The sequence below is a fragment of the Pan troglodytes genome, chromosome 14 (assembly GCF_028858775.2).
Source record: "Pan troglodytes isolate AG18354 chromosome 14, NHGRI_mPanTro3-v2.0_pri, whole genome shotgun sequence".
In the NCBI taxonomy this organism is placed as follows: Eukaryota; Metazoa; Chordata; class Mammalia; order Primates; family Hominidae; genus Pan; species Pan troglodytes.
In genome coordinates, this window is record NC_072412.2 from 36,950,840 (window position 1) to 36,973,652 (window position 22,813).

The following is a 22,813-nucleotide window of genomic DNA, read 5'->3' on the forward strand; positions in this document are numbered from 1 at the left end:
GAAATACAAAATAATGCCACAATGAGATATCACTACTATAAAAATGGCTAAAATAAGATATAGTAATGACACTAAATGCTGGTGAGGAGGTGAACAGACTAAATCATTCATGCATTGTTAGCAGGTATGCAAAATGGTACAACTAACTGCTCTAAAAAACAGTTTCTTTAAAAATGAAGCATGCAACTATCATATGACTCAACAATTAAATTATACTCTGGACAGGTATCCCAGATAAATGAAGACTTACATTCAAACAGACATCTTAAAAATCATAAAATTTTATTTATATTACAGTCTCAAAAAGAAAAAGAAAACTTACGGCCAGGCACAGTGGCTCATGCCTGTAACCCCAGCACTTTGGGAGGCCAAGGTGGGTGGATCACTTGAGGTCAGGGGTTTGAGACCAGCCTGGCCAACACGGTGAAACCCCATCACCACTAAAAATACAAAAATTAGCTGGGTGTGGTGGCATACACCTGTAATCCCAGATACTTGGGAGGCTGATGCAGGAGAAATGCATGAACCCAGGAGGCAGAGGTTGCAGTTAGTGGAGATCTCGCCACTGCACTCCAGCCTAGGCAACAGAGCAAGACTCAATCTCAAAAAATAAAAAATAAAAAAACCGTATACAGATGGAAAATACATTAGTGGTTTCTAGCAAAATTAATGATAGTGTCTAGCCAAAAAAAAAAAAAAAAAAAGGAAAAGGAAAAGTATAAATCGGGGGCAGATCTTAGAATAATCATGATTCAAATATTCTTAAAAAGAAAAAGAAAGAGTTGGTGATTCTTCCTATCTTTGTTTCTGTAGCTGTTGTATTGAAATATGTACTATAGACTGAGTGGCTTATAAAGCACAAAATTTTTATCTCATAGTTATGAAAGCTGGGAAGTTCAAGATTAAGGTAGCGGCAAATCTGGTGAGGGCCAACTTTCTAGTTCATAGATGGCACCTTCTTGCTGTGTTCCCACATGGTGAAAGGAGCAGGTAGCTCTCTAGGGAACTTTTGTAATGGCACTAATCACATGAGGGCAGACCCCTCATGACCCAATAACTTCCCAAAGGCCTCACTTCCTAATACCATCACTTTCAGGGTTAAGATTTCAGTGTATAAATTTTTAGAGGGAAATATTCAGGTCATAGAGCTTCTTGAAACCAGACATTGATAAATAAGGATGAGAAATGGAACGAAAAGAGTAAGGATGCTATATTTTCCTAGACATTGTACAGCTGTAATTAAATCTAGTTCTTCAAAAATTAACACTTTAGCAAATGCTATAAAGCTTTTAAAAGCTTGGAAACAAGATATCATACCTGCTAAGACTGATAAGAAAAACAAAGGCTGCTCAGTGATTAATATGAGTACATGAAGATGTTCCAGACTTCAAACTTGCATTATAGCACAATGGTTAATAAACTTGGCTTTGGAATTTGTGAAGTTTGGGTTGAATTTATGGTTGTACTACATACTAATTGTGTGACCTTAGAAAGTTATTTAACCATTCTAGAACTAGTTTTATCATCTGTATAGTAGGAATGATGATGTTTTATGAGGGTAATAATATAAAATAATGCAAGTAAATCATTCAGCATAGGGCCAAGCACAGACTAGTCACTCATCAAATGTTAACTTTGTTACTTTGCTACCATTTTCAGAAGAAAGTTGGAAAACCTAGTTATAGCCATTATTGGAGCTCCTTAAACTTCACATGCTTTTAGCTGTTTGGAATTACAGAATCATTAAAAGTCAGTTAGCAACTTAGCATGACAATTATGTATTTTGGGGATTGTAATGTGACTTTAAGTTTCAATGCAATAACACAAAACTAGAGACTAGAAGAAGGTTTGCAGAAAAGATATTACATTTAGTACGTGATTCTTTACAAAATACTCAAGAAAATTGAACCCAATAGTGTTAATATATCAGCTGCTTAATGGCACAAAAATGATTTCAGTCCTGAGGGTGTCCAGGTATAGTGTTACAGAACTATGTCTTCAACTGATTTTTGGTGACACACACACACACACATGCACACCTACACACACGCACACACAGAGTAGTGTGTCAGCAAGACAGCAGAATAGGAGTTCTCCAGCTTCACTCTCTCCTACCTACCACAGAAATCTAACCAGCAACTATCCGCAGGGAAGAAGATAATTCTGAATATCCCACACCTTGGAAGTGAGTCAAGGACACTCCTTTCTTTGGACAAAAGCACTGAGAAAATTTTGATCCCAATGGTAAGATGAATGATTCTCCTTGATTGTGCTACCCCTCTCCCAAGCTGGCACAGGAACACACACTAAGATTTTTCCTGAACCCACAGTTTCTACAGTAGGAAAAATAAGTTGGAAGCAAACATTAAGTTTCCCTACAATTTTGGAACCCTTTCAGGAGACTGATATCTGTCTCATCCCATGGGAAACATTGGAAATGCCAGCATGGCTAGATTACCTGAGTTTAGTTAGAAACAAAGAACAGAGATAGAGCTAATAGTGACCAGCTTGCAGACCTTGGTAGTTACTCTATATTTGGGCTGATAATGGTGTCAAACCAGAGAGACTAGCTGACAGCATCACACTACAGGAAACATGGTTCACAGGTCTTTCTTTTTTTTTTTTTTTTTCTTTTTTGAGTTTTTGAGACAGAGTTTCACTCTTGTTGCCCAGGCTGGAGTGCAATGGCACAATCTCAGCTCACTGCAACCTCCATCTCCCAGGTTCAAGCAATTATCCTGCCTCAGCCTCCCAAGTAGCTGGGATTACAGGCATGCACCACCATGCCCAGCTAATTTTTGTATGTTTAGTAGAGACAGGGTTTTGCCATGTTGGTCAGGCTGGTCTCGAACTCCTGACCTCAGGCGATTCACCTGTGTCAGCCTCCCAAAGTGCTGGGATTACAGGTGTGAGCCACTGCGCCACGTCAGTTCATGGATCTTTCAGGCTTGAATCCCTAGCCAGCTTTTCCACCAAGCCCAGATGCTCTCGTTAAGCTTTTTCTAGGTGAGAGGCAAATGCAGGTCAGTGAGTACCCGTGAATAGATCATCTAGTACTGCCAAAAACCAGCAACTGCATGTAAACCAGTAACTCCACAAAACCATGATACTCTTCTTCAGCTCACATTAAGCCAGCAGGCAAGTCTAAGTCCATGCACATCTGTAAAGCATACCCTCTGGCTCTGCCTACTTCTGTGACCAAGCAGCAATCCTAGGTACTTCACCAGCCTTGGATCCCAGCAAATGGCCCTTCCCAACTGCAGATTTCAAATAGCAGTGCCACCCAGCCGTGGAAGACAACCTGCAAACCTGTCTGATCAGAGATGACTGCAGAGCCCAGCCAGCAGCTCTACTTGATGGCAGAGTCCAGATAGTAGCCTCACTGAACCATGGAGAACAGTTAGAAATACCATTCAAATTCAGAGCACAAGAATCCACCCAGTCTAATTAGAGAACCCAACCTTAAGGTCTGTTTGGGGTCGCTACAAGCTGTCTCATCTAGAATTTTTAAGCTAGACTAGGCTAGAAGAAGTAGCCATCTCCTCAAATGTGGAGGCATTAATGTAAGTACATGAGGATGATGAAAAATTAGGGAAATATGGCACCACCAAAAGAAGTTAATAAAGCTCTACTAATGGACCCAGAAGAAATGGAGATCTATAAAATGACTAACAAAATATTCAGAACACTACTCAAAGAAGTTCAGGAAATTCCAAGAAAATATAGACAGAAAATCAAATAAAATTTGGGAAAAAGTTATAAACAAAATGAGAAGCTTGCAAAGAAACAGAAATAATAAAAAATTATGAAGCCATAAATTCTGGAGCTAAAGAATACAAAAAGTGAACTAAAAAATTAAATAGAAAGTTTCAATAGCAGACTTGATCAAGTAGATCAGTGAGCTCAGAGGACATTTGAAATTATCCAATTGATCAGAGGAGCAAAAATAAATAAATAAATAAATAAGAATGAAAAAGAATGAAGAGGGTCTATAGGAATTATGGAACACCATAAAGCAAACTAACTTTTGCATAGTAGGAATTCATGAAGAAAAAGAAAGAGAAAAAGGCCTAGAAAGCATATTTAAGAAAATAATAGCTAAAAATATCCCAAATCTGGGGAAAGACAACAACATCCAGGTACAGGCATCTCAGTCACAGGTTGCCAATCAAATTCAACCCATAGAGGACATCACCAAGATACATTATAATCAAATTATCAAAAATCAAATACAAAGAAATAATACTGAAAGCAGCAAAAGATAAGAAACATCACATTCAGTGGAGGCACGATATGGCTTTTGGCAGACTTGTCAGCAGAAACACTTCAGGCCAGAAGAGAGGCAAATTCTATATTAATAGTGCTGAAGGAATAAAAAGAAATGGCCAACCAAGAATACTTTACCAAATAAAGCTATGTTTCAGAAATGAGAAAGAAATAAAAACTTTCCCAGACAAACAAAAGCTAAGAGCATACATCACCACTAGGCGTGCTTTATAGGAATTGCTAAAAGTAGTTCTTTAAGGTGAGATGAAAGGCTACTAATGAATAATTAAAATAACATTTTAAAATTAAAAATAAATCCCAATGGTAGAAGTAATATGTGGTCATACTCAGAATTCTCTAATATTGTAAGGGTGGTGTGTAAAGCAACTTTATCTCTACTAGGAGAATTAAAAGACAAAATTATTAAAAATAATTGCAGCAACAATAAATTGCTAAGAAATACCAATTACAAAAATAAATGTAAATTTTGGCATTAAATTAATAAAAAGTATGTGTGGGGTTGTGAAAGTGTAGAGTGTTTGTATGGAATTAAAAGCAAGTTGTTACCAGCTTAAAGTAGTCTGTTACAGGATATTTTCTGGTAACCCACTTAGCAAAAACCCCCAGTAGTTGCATAAAATATGCAAAGAAAGGGTTCAAAGCATACCGCCACAGAAAACCATCAAACCACAAATGAAGACAGAAAGAGAGGAAGAAAAAAAAAACATATAAAATAATCAAAAAACAAATTAAAAATGCCAGCAACAAGTTTTTATGTACCAGTAATTACCTCAAGTGTAAATGGATTAAATTCTTCAATAAAAAGACATAGATTGGCTGAATGGATTAAAAAACAAGATCCAACCATATTTTCTTATAAGAGACTCACTTTACTAGTACAGATACACATAGATTAAAAGTGAAATGATTGGAAAAAAGTATTTCCCACAAATGGAAATTAAGAGAATAAGAGTAGTTACACTTAGACAAAATAGACTTTAAGTCAAATGTTATTTTTAAAAGACAAAAAGGTTATTACATAATAATGAAGGAATTAATTCACCAAGAAGAGATAACAATTGTAAATATATATGCACCCAACATCTGAGAACATAAATACATAAAGCAATTATTAAATTATCTAAAGAAAGATACTATAATAATAGGGGGCCTCGATACTCCACTTTTAAAAATAGAGCATCTAGACAGAAAATAAATAAGGGAACGTGGACTTGAATTATACTTTAGATCACATGTACCTGACAGAAATATCTACAATATTCTACTCAACAGCAACAGGATTCACATTCTTCTCAAGTGCATATGGAACATTCTCCAGGATAGATCACATATTATGCCACAAAACAAATCTTAACAAATTTAAGAGAACTGAAATCATATCAAGCGGTTTTTCAGAGCACAATGATATAAAATTAGAAATCAATAATAGGAAAAAATCTAGGAAAATACACAAGCATGTGGAAATTGGACAACATGCTCCTAAATAACCAACAGGTCATAGTGTAAATCAAAAAGGAAATTTAAAAATACCTTGAGACAAATTAAAATGGAAACACAACATGCTAAACCTATGGAATGGAGCAAAGGCAGTCCTAAGTTGATGAATATCCTAATTTCCCTAATTTGAACAATATAAAATTTATAGATGTATCAAAACATCACAATGCACCCCATGAATATGTACAATTCTGCCTCAATGATTAATTAAAATAAAATAAATATTTAAAAAGGGGAAGTGGAGATTTGCAACAACATGGAGAACATTATGCTAAGTGAAATAAGCCAAGCAAAGAAAGACAAATACTGTACGATCTCATTTATAGATGGATAAAGTGGACCTTATGAAGTCCACAAATATATACAGTGGACTCATAAAGTTGAACTCACAGAAATAGAGTAGAATGATGGTTACCAGAGGATAAGCAGGGAAGCTGAAGGAAATGGGAAGGTGGTGACCAAACAGTACAAAGTTTCAGATAGATAGGAGATAAGGTTTTGGGATCTATTGCACATAAGAGTGATTATACTTAATAATAATGTATGCTACATTTCAAAGTACAGATGGCCTCCAACTTACAATGGTTCAAGTTATGATTTTTCAACTTTACATGAGTTTGCCTTTTAGATTTACAATATTTTCAACTTAAATGAGTTTGTCAGGACATAAGCCCATCATAAGCTGAGGAGCATCTGTAATAGAGTACATTTCAAATGTTTCACCATAAAGAAAATAGATAAATAAGGTGATTAATACATTAATGAGTTTAACATAGACATTATACATTGTATACATATATCAAGACATCACATTAAATACCTTAAATGCATAAAATTATGATTTATCAATCAAAAATAATATTAATAGTAAAAATGTACAGTGTATCTTTTTGTTCATCAAAAAACTTTAATATAAAAACCATTGTATACCAACTGCTATCACAGCACCATCCATAGAACATTATGACAAAAAGAGATAGCAGGCAGTGAAGGAAAACTGGAGGGGAAGTAATTCAGATTCCTGACTTATTTCTTCATTCATAATCATTTTTGATGCTTGTAAGAGCACATAGATAGAGGGAAAATCAAGTTGCAGACAGAAGTGAGCTTGAAGTTTCCACTGAGAAGACCAGAATCGGAGCAAAGTAGGTCTCTCCAACATGACACACACACACCCTCATCCCATCATCTGGAGAAATGCAAGCCTAGTTAGGAGATGATCGAAAGGTTACTAAAATTATTATCAAGAACAACTTCAAGCAGACCAGGGAAATCTGTGAGAAGGTGGTCTTGGTCATCAGTACTCATAAAGGAAAAGTGGCATAATGCCTTTCTGTCAAATATAAAAAGTATGTGGGGAGTAAAGAAAGCACTGAAGTTTGAAAGAATTAATTAAGAACTAACATGCTTTTGTAGGTCTATGAAGTAGAAATGAGGTGATCTTTTGGGGCTGAGTTTAAGAGATTCTCAACATCTTCTCTTCCTTCAAAACTATCTTGGGTATAGATAATATGCCTAAAGTCCTGCAGATGGTACCCTACAGCTGTTAAGCAGGCTTGATTATCTTTTTCTCCAGATGTGACAAGAGACTTGCTGAGGTCCCACTACAGCCCATTGCCAGGACCTAGATTCCCACAGTCAGATGAAATCTATGAGCTTCCTGGGAAGGAGGCTGGGTATGCATCCATGGAGGCTCAGGCCCTTCATAGAAGGGTAGCTCAGAGGTGAAATGTGATTCTGGATTACTATGCCATCTAGCTTATTATGTCATTGTCCCAACTGACGTGGAAACTGTGATTCGTCTATACCATCAAATACTACTGAGCAATAAACAATAATATGATATTGATATAAAAAACAACTTGGATGAATCTGGTTGCTTGTGACTAAGTTATTCCAATGGAAAGGATGACTGGCTGTGAGGTGTGTTCTCCTGAAGCTTGTTTTTGACCATGCAGTAAACTCCTTCCCATGGTGGTAGATGTAGTGCTGAGGAACAAAGTCAAAACCAAGTCATCAGACTTTGGGTTGAGGGACAGATTAAGGATGTCAGCCCAAAATACAAATGGAAACCTCCCTTCTTGGCCATGACCAAGCAGCCACTGAGTCTAGAATTTCATCTAAATCCACACCAACTTCTGAACAAACCTAAATGAATTTTCACTCAGACCATCCAACAGGATCTCATTGTGCCTAAAACAGATCTTAAACTGGAAGGGATTGTGGAAAACAAAAACAAAAACACAAAACACAAACTTGGATTCTCCAGCCTCAGAATGTTCAGCACTGACAACCTAACTTTTACTTGATCAGGCTGGAGCTGAGACCATGCTGTGTTGGGAGCCAATCATGGTCATCGGTGTTGGGAAGATGGCATTTCTCTCATTCACTCCTGCATCATCTGGCACAGATTAAAATTACAGTGCACATTAGAAACAACACAGAAGACAAATAATCCACATCTCACAGAGTAAATAGCGTCTAATTTGGATTATATGAAAACTACCCGATATATTAACCATAAGCTGCAACAATACTGATGGTTAAATCAGAAACAATGTCTCATGGGCAGTTTTGAATGATATCTTAAAATCATGTGATCTGGTCTAATACAGTGTTTCCCACATCTGCAGAGCATGTTTAATAAAATATATTCTATCAAGATTTATAGGCAAATTTAGCAAAAACAGTGAAAACTGTAACACATGCAGTAGTGAGCTGTAGCACCTTCCAATCCTTTTATAATGGACATGAAATAATAGAAATGGGGATTACTCAGAAAACCATAGGCCTGAAAAATGTCACCTCAATGAAGAAGAGGTCAAATTGTTACTGCCTCTACTTGTTCAGTTAATAATGTTTTTGCTGCTAAATAAGAAAGAGCTCTTAGTTGGAACCCAGTTACAAGTAATTTGTGCCAGATTAATAGTTTTATCTACAATTTGTTATTTTATACAAAATAGATTTAAATGGTTGTTTAATTCCTGATGTGAAAGATGGTAATTTGGCAAGAATAATATTACTTCTGTGACAATAAAAAAGCACTGGCTAAAGATTCTAAAACATTTTTGTTTTGCTATATTCATCTCTCTATAGGTACAATTATATATCTCTACTGTGCCATATGAATATAATTTTTTTCTTTTAAACATTTTGACTAAATGTTTCAACATAAAAATTAAGATATAAAAGAAGAGCTTATGCTTTTGACTATGATTAAATTATATGTAGTGAATTAACACTCCTTCCGAAAACAATTAGACAAGCTGAGTAAATATAAATAAATATGAAAATAAATTAACTTTTCTTAAAGAAGAGTTGCAGAGCTAGCTAGGACTTGTGGAGCCAACATCCCAGATAGAGGGAAACCACACAGAAATGAATTGACCTTGTACAAGCCATATTTGCTCTCAAGGCATTTGTCAAGGCAACCAGAACACGTAATTCCCACGTCCTGGTGAAAAGGGATACAGATAAAAGTATGTGCCACACCAAGGCATTTGTTAAAATCTTATTGTTTGCAGAGAGAGAAGTAAAACACTTATCAGAAAGCTGCTGAAAATTAGGGCAGAATATTCAGCAATCTCACACGCACAAATGAGAAGATAAAAGTTATTATTCTGGACTCTGCAGGAAGAAAAGACCTTATTAAAGAGTCAAGGCCCACAGGCCCCACAGGTCCTACAACATAGGAACAGGGTCATACAAGGAATACACAGAGTCTTGTAAAATCTTAAAATTAGTCTCCAGTCATTCCAGCCTGTGATTGGATTAGATGATTTACTCTTACCCTATTTGCTTTCCAGTAGATAGCATGTATCCTCTCTAAAGGAGGATAACAAAACTTCTACAATTCTTGATACACATTGTTCACTTTTAAATAAAAAAGTATGAGACATTTTAATTTAAAAATTCTTAACAAACAGACCAGCACATAACCCTGTTATTGGAGTTATCAGCCTCAGACTTTCTACTAAATATGATATTCAAGAATATTGAGAAATTAGATGAGAAATTTTAAAAATTTTATAAGAGACCTAAAATATAAGAAAATAAATCAAATGGAAATACTAGAAGTGGAAATTTCAATAACTGAAATTATTAATTCAATAAATTGGTTTAAGAGGGTGGAGTAAGGTGATGGAATAGAAGCCTACACCATTCATATTCCTAACACCAAATTATAACAATCATCTGTACTCAGAAAAGTACCATCACAAGACACAAAAATCAGGTGAGCAATCACAGTACCTGGTTTTAATGTTATATCATTGAAAGAGGCATTGAGGAGGGTCTGAGAGACAGTCTTAATTGCTGATACCACCCCTCTCCTATCCTATGGCAGTGGCTAAACATGAGGAAAGTCTGTGCACTTGGAGGAGGGAGAGAGCAGCAACAGGTGGACATTACTTTGAACTCAGTGCTGCCCTGCAATAGTGGAGAGTAAGCCTTGCTGGACTCAGCCAGTGCCTGTGCACAGAGAGAGCATTTGAACTAGACCTAGCCAGGTGGGAATTGCCTATCCCAGTGGACAGAACTCAAGTCTCTGGACAAGTCTTGCCATCATGGGCCAAAGTGCTCTGGGGTCCTAGGTAAATGTGAAAGGCAGTCTAGAATGCAAGGACTATAATTCCTAGTGCTAGGCTGGACTCAGAACCAGAGGACTAAGATGACATGTGTCCTGGGGAGACATCAGCTGGGGCAGCTAAAGAAGAGCTTATGCCATCCTCCCCCAACCCAAGGCAGTGCAACTCACAGGAATAAAAGTGTCCCCTTCCTTCTGCTTAGGGGGTGGAGAGTAAAGAGTAAAGACGACTCTGTCTTGTATTGTGGATACCTACTCAGCCACAGTAGGAGAGGGTACTGGGCAGAGGCATTCAAGGCCCTAGCTCCAGATAACATTTCTAGACACACTCTGGGCCAAAAGGAAATCCATTGCTTTTATGAAACAATCCAGTTCCGGCAAGATTCATCACCTGCTGTCTAAAGAGCTCTTGGGCACTGAATAACCTGCAACGATCCCCAGAGAGTACACAGTGGGCCTTGGGCCCTGAGACATGCTGGCTTCAGATGTGACCCAGAAGATTCCCAGCAATGGTGGCTATTATAAAAGACTTCCATTTGAGAAAAGCAGAGGGAAAAGTAAAGGGGAAATTTTCTTGCACCTTAGGTACCAGCTTGCACACAGTGGGGCAGAGCAATAAGCAGGCACTTGGGGTCCCTGAGTCCAGGCCTGGGCTCCTAGCATTTCTAGGCCTGTCCTGGGCCAGAAGGGAGCCCGCTACCTTGAAGGGTGAGTCCCAGGCTGTGCAGCGTTTACCACAAGCTGTCTGAAGAACTCTTGGGTATTAAGTGAACACTAGCAGTGGCCTGGCAGAACTCCACCATGGGCCAGTGGTGGTGATGCCCACCAGATGAAGCTCCTTTGCCTGTGAAAATGAGAAGGAAGAGTGGGAAGGACTTTCTATTGTGGTCTTTCACCTTAGCTGCAGTAGAATGGAACATCAGGCAAATTCCTAAGACTTTTGACTCTAATCCCTGACTTTCAGAAACCATCTCTGGAGTCACCGAGAGCCTGGGGAATCTCACTGCCCTGGGGAAAAGAATAAAAACCTGGCCTGCTGATTGCAGAGGCCTAGGACTTTGAGTGAACATAGTTGGTAGCCAGGTGGCAATTACAGCAGGCCTTGGGCAAGACCCAGTGCTGTGCTGGCTTCAGGTCAGTCCCAACAAAGTCCAGTGCCGCTGGCCACAGAAGTGCCTGCATAACCATACCCTCAGTTCTAGCTGGGTCAGCCCAGAAAGAGAGAGACTCTTATTTGTTTAGCTGAAAGTGAGGTAAAAGAATAACAGTCTCTTCCTGGTAATCCAGAGAATTACTCCAGATCTTATTAAAGACCACCAAGGCAGGACCTCTACAAGTCTGCAAAAATTTCAGTGATATTGGGCTTGCGGCCCAAGTCCCTGTGAATAGCTGGAAAGCGTTCTCAAGAAGGACAGGCAAAAACAAGTCTGGATTGTGAAGACTACAATAAACACCTAACTGTTCAATGGTCAGACAGCAAAGAACACCTATAAGCATCAAGAATATGCAGGAAAATATATGACTTCAACAAATGAAATAAATAAGTCACTGGGGACCAATCTTGGAGAAACAGAGACATGTGATCTTTCATACAGAGAACTCAAAATAGCTGTTTTAAGGAAACTCAAAGAAATTGCAGATAACACAGGGAAGGAATTCAGAATCCAATCATATAAATTTAACAAAGAGATTAAAATAATTGAAAAGAATCAAGCAGAAATTCTAGAGTTGAAAAATGTAATTCACATGTTGAAGAATGCATCAGAGTAACTTAATAGCAGAATTGCTCAAGCAGAAGAATTGGTGAGGTCAAAGACAGGCTATTTGAAAATACACAGTCAGAGGAGACAAAAGAAAAAATAATAAAAAAATGAAGTATGCTTATAAGATGTAAAAAATAGCCTCAAAAGGGTAAATCTAATGGATATTGGCCTTAAAGAGGAAGTAGAGAAAGAGATAGGGATAGAAAGTATATTCAAAGGGGTAATATCCAAGAATTTCCCAATCCTAGAGAAAGATATCAACATTCAAGTAAAAGGTTATAGAACACCTAGCAGATTTAAACCAAAGACAACTACCTTGAAACATTTAATATTGAATTCCCAAAGGTCAAGGATAAAGAAATTATCCTAAAAGCAGCAAGAGAAAAGAAACAAATAACATACATGTGAGTCCCAGTATGTCTGGCAGCAGACTTTTCAGTGAAAACCTTACAGGCTGAGAGAGTGGCATGACATATTTACAGTGCCGAACGAAAAATAAAATTATCCTAGAATAGTATATCCAGCAAAACTATCCTTCAAACATGAAGGATAAGTAAAGACTTTCCCAGACAAACAAAAGCTGAGGGATTTCATCAATACCAGACCTGTTCTACAAGAAATATTAAAGAAAGTTCTTCAATCTAAAAGAAAACGGTGTTGATGAGCAAGAAAATAATCATCTAAAGATAAAAACTCACTGGTAATAGTAAGCACACAGTAAAACACAGAATACCATAACACTGCAATTGTTATGTAGACAGTATAATATGACATAAAGAGAAACAATAGAAAGTTAAAAAGCAGAGGACTAAAGCTAAGTGTGGAGTTTTTATTAATTTTCCTTTTGTGTGTTTGTTTATGCAATCAGTATTGTCATCAATTTAAAATACCAGATTATAAGATAATATTTGCAAGCCTCATGGTAACTTCAAATTGAAAATCACACAACAGATACCCTGAAAATACAAACCAAAAACTTAAATCATAACACCATAGAAAACTACCTTCATGGAAAGAAGACAGTAAAAAAGGAAGAGAAGGCCACAAAACAATCAGAAAACAACAAAATGGTAGGAGTAAGTCTCCCATCCAAGTATTAACCAAGCCTGACCCTGTTTAGCTTCCAAGATCAGATGAGATTGGGTGAATTCAGGGTCACATGGCTGTAGAGTAAGTGTCTATTTATCAATAACAACCTTGAATGTAAATAGAATAAGCTTTTCAATCAAAAGACACAGTATGGCTGAATGGATAAAAAAATAAAGCCCCATGATCTATTTGCCTACAAGAAACACACTACTATAAAGATACACATAGACTGAAAATAAAGGGATGGAAAAAGATATTACATGCCAATGGAAATTTTAAAAAAGCAAGCAGGAGTAGCTACACATATATCTAACAAAATAGATTTCAAGACAAAAACTGTAGGAAGAGATAAAGAAGGTCATTATATAATATCAAAGGAGTCAATCCAGCAACAGGATACAATGTAGATATATATATATATATATATATATACACATGTAGATATAGATATATATATACATGTAGATATATACAATGTAGATATATATATATATATGCACCTAATTCTAAAGCACCCAGATAGAAAAACATATGTTATTAGAGTTAAAGAGATAGATAGACCTCAATATAATCACAGCTAGAGATTTCAACATCCCAATTTTGGCACTGGACAGACCTCCCAGACAGAATATCAACAAAGAAACATCAGACTTAACTTGTGCTATAGGACAAATAGGCTTAATAGATATTTATAGAACATTTTATCCAAAATCTGCAGAATATACATTCCTTGCTTCAGCCCGTGGATCATTCTCAGGAACAGGCCGTAAGTTAAGTCACAAAACAAGTCTTAAAACATTCAAAAAATTGAGGTAATAGCAAGCATCTTCTTTCATCACAATGGAATAAAATTGCAAATCAATAACAGGAGGAATTTTGGAAACTATTCAAACACACGGAAATTAAATAATATGCTCCTGAATGACCAGTGCATCAATAAAGTAATTAAGAAGGAAATTGAAAGATATCTTGAGACAAATTACAATGGAAACACAATATACCAAAACATATGGGGTACAGCTAAAGCAGTACTAAGAGGAAAGTTTATAGCTGTAAGTGCCTACATCAGAAAGAGGAAAAACTTCAAATAAATGATTTAAGGATGCTTCTTACAGAACTAGAAAAGCAATAGCAAGCTAAACCCAAAATTAGTAGAAAAAAAGAAATAATAAAGATCAGACAAGATAAATGAAATTGAAATTAAGAGAAAAATACAAAAGATCAATGAAACAAAAAGTTTGTTTTTTGAAAAGATATGCAAAACTGACAAACCTCTGGCCTGACTAAGAGAGAAGATCCAAATAAATATATTTAGAAATGGAAAAGAAGACATTACAATTGATATTGCAGAAATCCCAAGGATCATCAGTGGCTGTTATGAGCAACTACATGCCAATAAATTCTAAAATCTAGAAGAAATGGACAAATTCCTGGACACATATAACCTACCAAAATTGAACCATGAACAAATCCAAAACCTGACTATACCAATAATAAGTAATGAGATCAAAGCTGTAATAATAAAGTCTCCTAGTAAAAAAAAAAAAAGCCCAGGATCTGATGCCTTCGATGTTGAATTCTACCAAACATTTAAAGAAGAACTGATACCTATACTACTCAGACTATTCCAAAAAACTGAGGAGGAGGGAATAACTCCAAACTCATTCTACAAGGCTAGTATTACCCTGATACCAAGACCAGACAAAGACACATTAAAAAAAAAAAGAAAACTGCAGGCCAATATCCCTGATGAATATTGAGACAAAAATCCCCAACAAAATATGAGCGAACTGAATTAAATGATACATTAGAAAGGTCATTCATCATGACCATGTTGGATTTATCCCTGCAATGCAAGGATGGTTCAACATACACAAATCAATCAGTGTGATACATCATATCAACTAAAGGGTTAAACCATGCTAAAGGGCAAAAACCATATGATCACTTCAATTGATTCTGAAAAAGTATTTGATAAAATTCAACATCCTTCATGATAAAAACTCCCAAAAAACTGCATATAGAAACAATATACCTCCACATAATAAAAGCAATATATGACAAACCCACATCTAGTATCACAGAAATGGGGAAGAATTGAAAGTGTTTCTACTAAGATCTGGAACATGACAAGGATGCCCGCTTTCATAACTCGTATTCAACATAGTACCTAAAGATTCCACCATAAAACTATTAGAATTGATAAACAAATTCAATAAACTTGCAAGATACAAAATTAATGTACAAAAATTGGTAGCATTTCTATATGTCAACAGTAACAATCTGATAAAGAAATAAAAAGTAATCCCATTTACAATAGCCACACATAAAAATAAATACCTATGAAATAACCAAGGAAATGAAAGATCTCTACAATTTAGACTATAAAACACTGATGAAAAAAATTAAAAAGGACACCAAAAATGGACAGATATTTCATTTTCATGGAGTGGAAGAATCAATACTGGTAAAATGTTCATACTACCCAAAGAAATCTACAAATTCAATGCAATCTCTTTCAAAGTACCAATGACATTCTTCACAGAAACTGAAAAAATATTCTAAAATGTATATGCAACCACAAAGACCCAGAATCGCCAAAGCTATTCTAAGCAAAAAGAACAGAACTGGAGGAATCACGTTACTGACTTTGAATTATACTATAATGCTATAGTAACCAAAACAACATGATTTTGGCATAAAAACAGACACTTAAACAAATGGAATAGAATAGACATCCCAGTAACAAATCTACACACCCACAGTGAACTAATTTCTAACAGAGATGCCAAAAACACACACTGGAGAAAGGACAGCCTTTTCAATAATGATACCGGGAAACTGGATATCCATATGCAGAACAATGAAACTAGATCTTTAAATCTCATCATATACAAAAATCAAATCATAGTGGCTTAAAAATTTAAATCTGAGACCTCAAACTATAAAACCACTGCAAGAAAACTTTGGAGAAACTCTTCAGAACACTGGTCTGGGAAAAAAGGTTTTGAGTAATACCCCGCAAGCACAGACAACCAAAGCAGAAATGGACAAATGGGATCACATCAAGTTAAAAAGTTTCTGCACAGCAAAAGAAACAATCAACAAAGTAAAAAGGCAACACATAGAATTGGAGACAATATCTTCAAACTACCCATCTGACAAGGGTTCAATAATTAGTATATATAAGAAGTTCAAACAACTCTATAGGTAAAAATCTAATAATCTGATCAAAAACAGGCAAAAGATTTGAATAGATATTTCTCAGAAGAAGACATACAAATGGAAAATAGGCACACAAAAAGGTGCCCAACATTATTGACCATGAGAGAAATGCAAATCAAAACTGCAATGAGATATCACCTCACCCCAGTTAAAATGGCTTCTATTCAAAAGGCAGACAATAACAAATTCTAGAGAAGATATGGAGAAAGGGGAACCCTCATACATTGTGGGTGGGAATGTACATTAATACAACCACAATGAAAAACAGTTTGGAGATGCCTCAAACAACTAAAAATGGAGCTGCTATATGATCCAGCAATTCCAGCAATCCCACTGCAGGGTATATATCCAAAATAAAACGTATCAGTATATCGAAGGGATATCTACACTCCCATGTTTGTCTTAGTACTTTTCACAATAGTCAAAATTTGTAAGCAACCTAAGTATCCGTCAACAGATGAATGGATAAAGAAAATGTGGTACATATAAACGATGAAGTACTATTCAGCTATAAAAAAGAATGAGATCCTGTTACTTACAACAACATGGATGGAACTGGAGGTATTATGTTAAGTGAACACACAGAGAGACAGCACAGAAAGACAAGTATTATATGTTCTTACTTATTTGTGGGATATAAAAATCAAAACAATTGAACACATGGAGATAAAGAGTAGAAGGATGATTACCAGAGGCTGGTATGGGTAATGGGGGTTGAGAGGGAGTGGGGACAGTTGATGAGCACAAAAAATAGTTTGAAAGAATGAATAATATGTAGTATTTGATATCACAACAGTGACTAAAGTCAAACTAATTTAATTTTACATTTAAAAATAACTAAAAGGGCATAAATGGATGGTTTGTAACATAAAAGATAAATGGTCAAGTGAACAGATACCCCATTTTCCATGATGTGATTATTACTGACTGCATGCCTGCATCAAAATATCTCTTGTACCTCATAAATACATACAGCTACTATGTACACAAAAAATTAAAAATAAAAAAATATACAAAATGAATAAATAAATCAGTTTACAGATAGGACATGGTGAAAAAAGAGGATTCATAAATGGGAAGGGAGAGCTGTAAATAAAATATACAGATTACAACACAGAGAACAAAAATAAATGGAAAAAGCATTAAAAGAAAAGTACAGTTTACTAGAACATGACATAGTGTGAAAAGCTACATACATCTTTATTTGGAGGTCTTAAGAAGGAAAAAAATGAAGGTCAAAGCTATATCTAAAGAGACAGTGACCAAAATTTTTCTGAAAGTAATGAAAGACAGGAAGCCATGCTTTAAAAATGGTCCAAATGTCAAACAGTAGAAATAAAAGGACACCATCTAGACACATAATTGGATGACTGCTGATAATAAAAGAGTAAGAGAAAACATAAAAACAGCAAAAAGAAAACACACGTTAACCTCAAAGAGCATCATCAGACTCACAGCTGACTTTTCAACAGAAATGGTAGAAGTTGAAAGTCAATTTAACAGCATTTTGAAAGTACTGAAATGAAATGAATTTCCAACCTAGAATACTCTAGCTAATGAAAGTAACTTTAAAAGTGAGCTTAAAACAAAAACATTTCAATCACACAAAAATAAAAAATTCGTTGTCCATCATTCTCAGTAAACTATCGCAAGAACAAAAAACCAAACACCGCATATTCTCACTCATAGGTGGGAATTGAACAATGAGATCACATGGACACAGGAAGGGGAATATCACACTCTGGGGACTGTGGTGGGGAGGGGGGAGGGGGGAGGGATAGCATTGGGAGATATACCTAATGCTAGATGACGAGTTAGTGGGTGCAGCGCACCAGCATGGCACATGTATACATATGTAACTAACCTGCACAATGTGCACATGTACCCTAAAACTTAAAGTATAATAAAAAATTAAAAAAAATAAATTAAAAAAAAATTCGTTGTCAACATACAATGAAATTTGTACTAAAGAGAACTTTTAATCTGTCAAGATACATGTTGGTACTAGAAGGAATAGATGTCATCTAGAAAAACATCTGTGATATCTGTGATTATAAAAATTAAAAATAAAACTAAAATAGAAAATAAAACATACTAATCATTACTTCTGAAAAAATAAAAAATCATCTATCCAGCTCAGGCTCCCCACCCCCACCTCCATGCACATGTGTTGGTGCATAGAAATTATATATCTTAAAAGATAAACATACCATCCTCCAATGTATTTCAACTTACTTTAGGGTAAGAAGTAAAGACAAAAATAGCTCATCAAACATATGGATAAATATTTTGCATTGTTTTGTGTTACACTCATATTTCTGGCAACCTAGCAAACACTTTCAAAATACCATACTGGTAAGAGTTTAGAAAAATGAACTGAAAGTACTTATTGCATGAATTAAAATTAAAATGTTAAACTGTTTTTAAAATAAACTATTAACAATGATTAACAACATCAGTAATATATCAAGTATTTTGTTATTTTAGACAGGACATTTGAAAATATTCATATGGTGAATATTTTTAATATTTTTCTTTAGGATTATATTGAGCACTCATTTTAGTGTAAAACACTCAACCCCACCACCAATCATGTAATGATATTATCTTCATAATGCCATAGAGAGAACAATAGATCATTTTCTGAAGCACAATAGACTAAATTCAATGTGCCTTTTCTGTACACAAAGGAACAATGTAATAACCTGAAATCTCCTTTCTTAAAATCTTTTTGTTTAAGCCTTTCTTCATATAAAATTTTCTTAAATAGACTAGGAAGAAATGTCTATGTCCAACCTATGGAGAACAAATAAATCAGTAATTGGATTTCATCAGAAGGCATAATTCAATCAAGGTTATAATTCCATCTCACTATGAAAATATGATCTTACCACAATTTTATAAATGTGCATAAATATGGATGTTCACCATATGCACCACCTACATATGGAAGTACCCTACTATGGTTGAGGCAGCAGGGAATGTGAATTGATATACGGCAGCTCCTCTGTCATAAGCCTCCAATCCTAGGTCCAATTAGACAATTGAAAATTCCCATTTGTAGGACTGATGGAGTGCTAGCAGCATATAATATTGAAGAAACAAAGGGTATGTGAAACCCTTTGAGCAGTCGCTGTCTTCAGTTTACTTATGTATCTATTTCATTATATTTAAAGTAATCCAGATGAATTTCAGGCAGAACCTGAAACACTTCTAAAATAAATTGAATTCCAGTGTATTTTATGAGTAGAGTCTTATTAATCACATTAAATATTTGACAATAATCCTTTTATATATCAAAGATGAAAATATCTCATTTTGACTCTCAAAACCAGAAGCATTATAAGAAAGTAGATTATCTTTTAAAAAACTTCATTTAGATAAACTGAAATGATTTAGGTTATATGCTTCAGATATACTAAGTTATTCAAAAATTGATCATTGCAAGTGTCCAATTTGTTTACTTTTTCTCAATTGGGTTGTATATTTACTTTGTAGATATTTACATTTTTAAAAAAATCAGAGGCTAAAATGTTTAATTTAAAAACAGATCTTCTGCATTTGATGTTGCCAATAATTATTGCCATTAACTATTAATCTAAAAATGGGCAATTTTCATTTTTAAATTATATACAATATTTCAATTACAGCAAGGTAGTAACTGATAAGAAAGTACCTAAGTATACCAGCAAGTTCTGCTTTAAGTTCTGGTTTTAATGGTTCATTGCTAAATACAATAGAATGCAAAGCAGTTCTTATTCTTCAGGTTAAAATTGTTGACATTTTTATATGATGGAAAAATATTTATCATAAATACTGTTATAATGAAATGTTATTTATTAAAGCTTCTTTTATTCATGAAAGGGCAAAATCATTTGCTGGTTCACTTTGTTCCAAGAACGTGCTGGAGTGCTAAATGAAAATGTGCAGTTCAGCTCCAAGTAGCTTGCACATTACAAATCAAAATGTTAAGCTGTGAGGTTAAAATGAACCAGATAAGCAAATAATGCTTTCCCCAGTGCCAACATCTCTTTTTATACAGCACATGCAGAGGGACATATCTTTAAATGTTCTTTATCCTTTATTTTAGAGGCTCTCAGATGCTTAGAGGTAGGCACTCTAATTATTTTGCATGATAACCCTCAGAAAGCAAAACATTCTGGTACCATTGGTAGACCTAGGAATGCAGGTTCCAATAATGGTTTTTTTTTTTTTAAAAAGATGAATGTATCTAGTCCAGTCCCTTCTTCGTTTTCAAGATTAAAGGCCATGAGAAAGGTAGTCTACTTCTAGGCTTTCAATAGACGTAGCTGTAGACAGAGGAGCCCACAAGAAAACACTAACAATGGGCCCTGAGTACTCCTAGATTTCTCTAAATTTGATCTGACCTTCTAAGAATCTCTTAAGCCAAGGTCTCTACTGTCTCTAGAGAAAGGGGTAGGGTGGTGAGAATCCAGGTCATTATATCCCTAACTATAAAAGTGCCTTCTTAGGTTTGCTTCATTGGTTCCATGTGGGGTAGGGTAACATATGACTGTAACACCAAAAATCCAACCAGACTTTGGAAAACAACTTACCTCTTAAAATACATAGCCTGTGAATGGTAATTTGGTAATATCTATGCATAAAAGGAAAACACTGTTTTTTATAGTGTCAATAATGCTATTTAAATTTAACACGGATTTACAGTAAAAAAACTTAAGTCCTACTCTTACGGAAAACAGTAATTAGTGGCAAAAAGGATATATTTAGATTTATTCCACCATGGCCCAAAGTTTTTGTTTTGTTTTGTTTTGTCTTTTAAATGTTCAGTATAGACTCTACTCATTGTAATATAATTTATGTTATTTATTTAATGAGTTCAGAGTTGTCATGGGAAAGGATCAGGAGAAAATAAGGTTGCCAAATATGTTTTAGATAATACAGGACACTGGAGTATGATAAGAGGCTTATGAACAAACTTTGCTTAAAATATTAAAGAAAAAGGAAAATATGTCTTGTTCATCTCTGTATCCTCAGAATCTAGCAGAGTGACTGTTACGTATTAAGACCTCAGTAAAATGTGTGCTTGTGTGTGTGTGTATGTGTGCGTATGTGTAGACAGAGAAATACACAGTCACGCATCACATAACAACATTTTGGGCAACAATGAACTATATACATGATGGTGGCCCCATAAGATTATAATACTGTATTTTTACTGTACTTTTTCTATGTTTAAATACACAAATACCTACCATTGTATATTTACAGTTGCCCACAGTATTCACTACAGTAGCATGCTACACAGGTTTGTAGCCTAGGAGCAATAAGCTATTCCATATAGCCTAGGTATGTAGTAAGCTCTACCATCTAGGTTTGTGTAAGTACACTCCATGATGTTCGTGCAATGATGAAATTGCCTAATGATGCCTTTCTCAGGACGTATTTGATGTATGACTGCATGATCATATAGAAAGATTTAGGGGGCCTACTTAGAAACATACTTTTAAATAAGATGATCTTCCAAGTCATTCATTGCAAATCTAACCATTTTATAGGGATACTGACATATTCAAAAACAAATACTGTGGTCCTTTATGGGTTATTCTATACTATTTGATAATAATTTGTGTCTCACACTCAAGCAGTCTCCCACTCTTTATTACTTGTTATTTACTGTTATTACATATATGTTTGTGTGTTTACACATATATACATATATGTATGTTGTATACACATATATATTATATTCGTGTACATATTGGGCTCTAGATAAAATTAAAGAAGACCCAACTCTGCTTGTCAAACTGCAACTACCACAAAAGAGCATTCATTTAAAGTGTGACCTCAGTGTGATTCAGGACATGCGGCTTCACTTTACCTTAGAATGAAAGGGATCTTTACATAAAAAGAAACTCATGCTGTCATAAATGATGGAGATGATTGTACATAGATCATGGTAGATTCTCTGTTCTTCACTCCATGTACACTATGCCTGTCCTCTCATCCCTCCATTGTATTTTTGGAGATTCATATTGGTGTATGATCAGCTACTTGAATGAACAGTGTGTTAAAGAGGTTGAGCATAGCAGCTGACGACAGACCAATTCAATCATCTATGCATTCATTTATTTCACTCATCTATTCAAAAAGCACATAGTCAGCACTATTATACTAATTCTGTGAAAATAAAAATTACAATGTGTTATGAACTATGATCCTGGTATGCAAATTGTGTTATTTCTCCACTATCATTTAGAGATGAAATGCATTAAAAATGTGGCAGAGTATCTGAACACTTTTCATAATCTGATTTGTAAAAACTCTATTGTCAATGAAGTAGAATGAAAATAATTTTAAAAAAATCCCTCATGCCACCCACAAT

The 22,813-nt window shown here is 35.2% G+C and overlaps 1 protein-coding gene across 7 annotated transcripts in view; it reads right to left on the reverse strand.

Moving 5' to 3' along the window:
- TRPC4 (transient receptor potential cation channel subfamily C member 4) overlaps positions 1-22,813 on the reverse strand; it is a 228,386-nt gene that overhangs the window by 199,404 nt on the left and 6,169 nt on the right. The gene's annotated exons all lie outside the window — the stretch shown is intronic.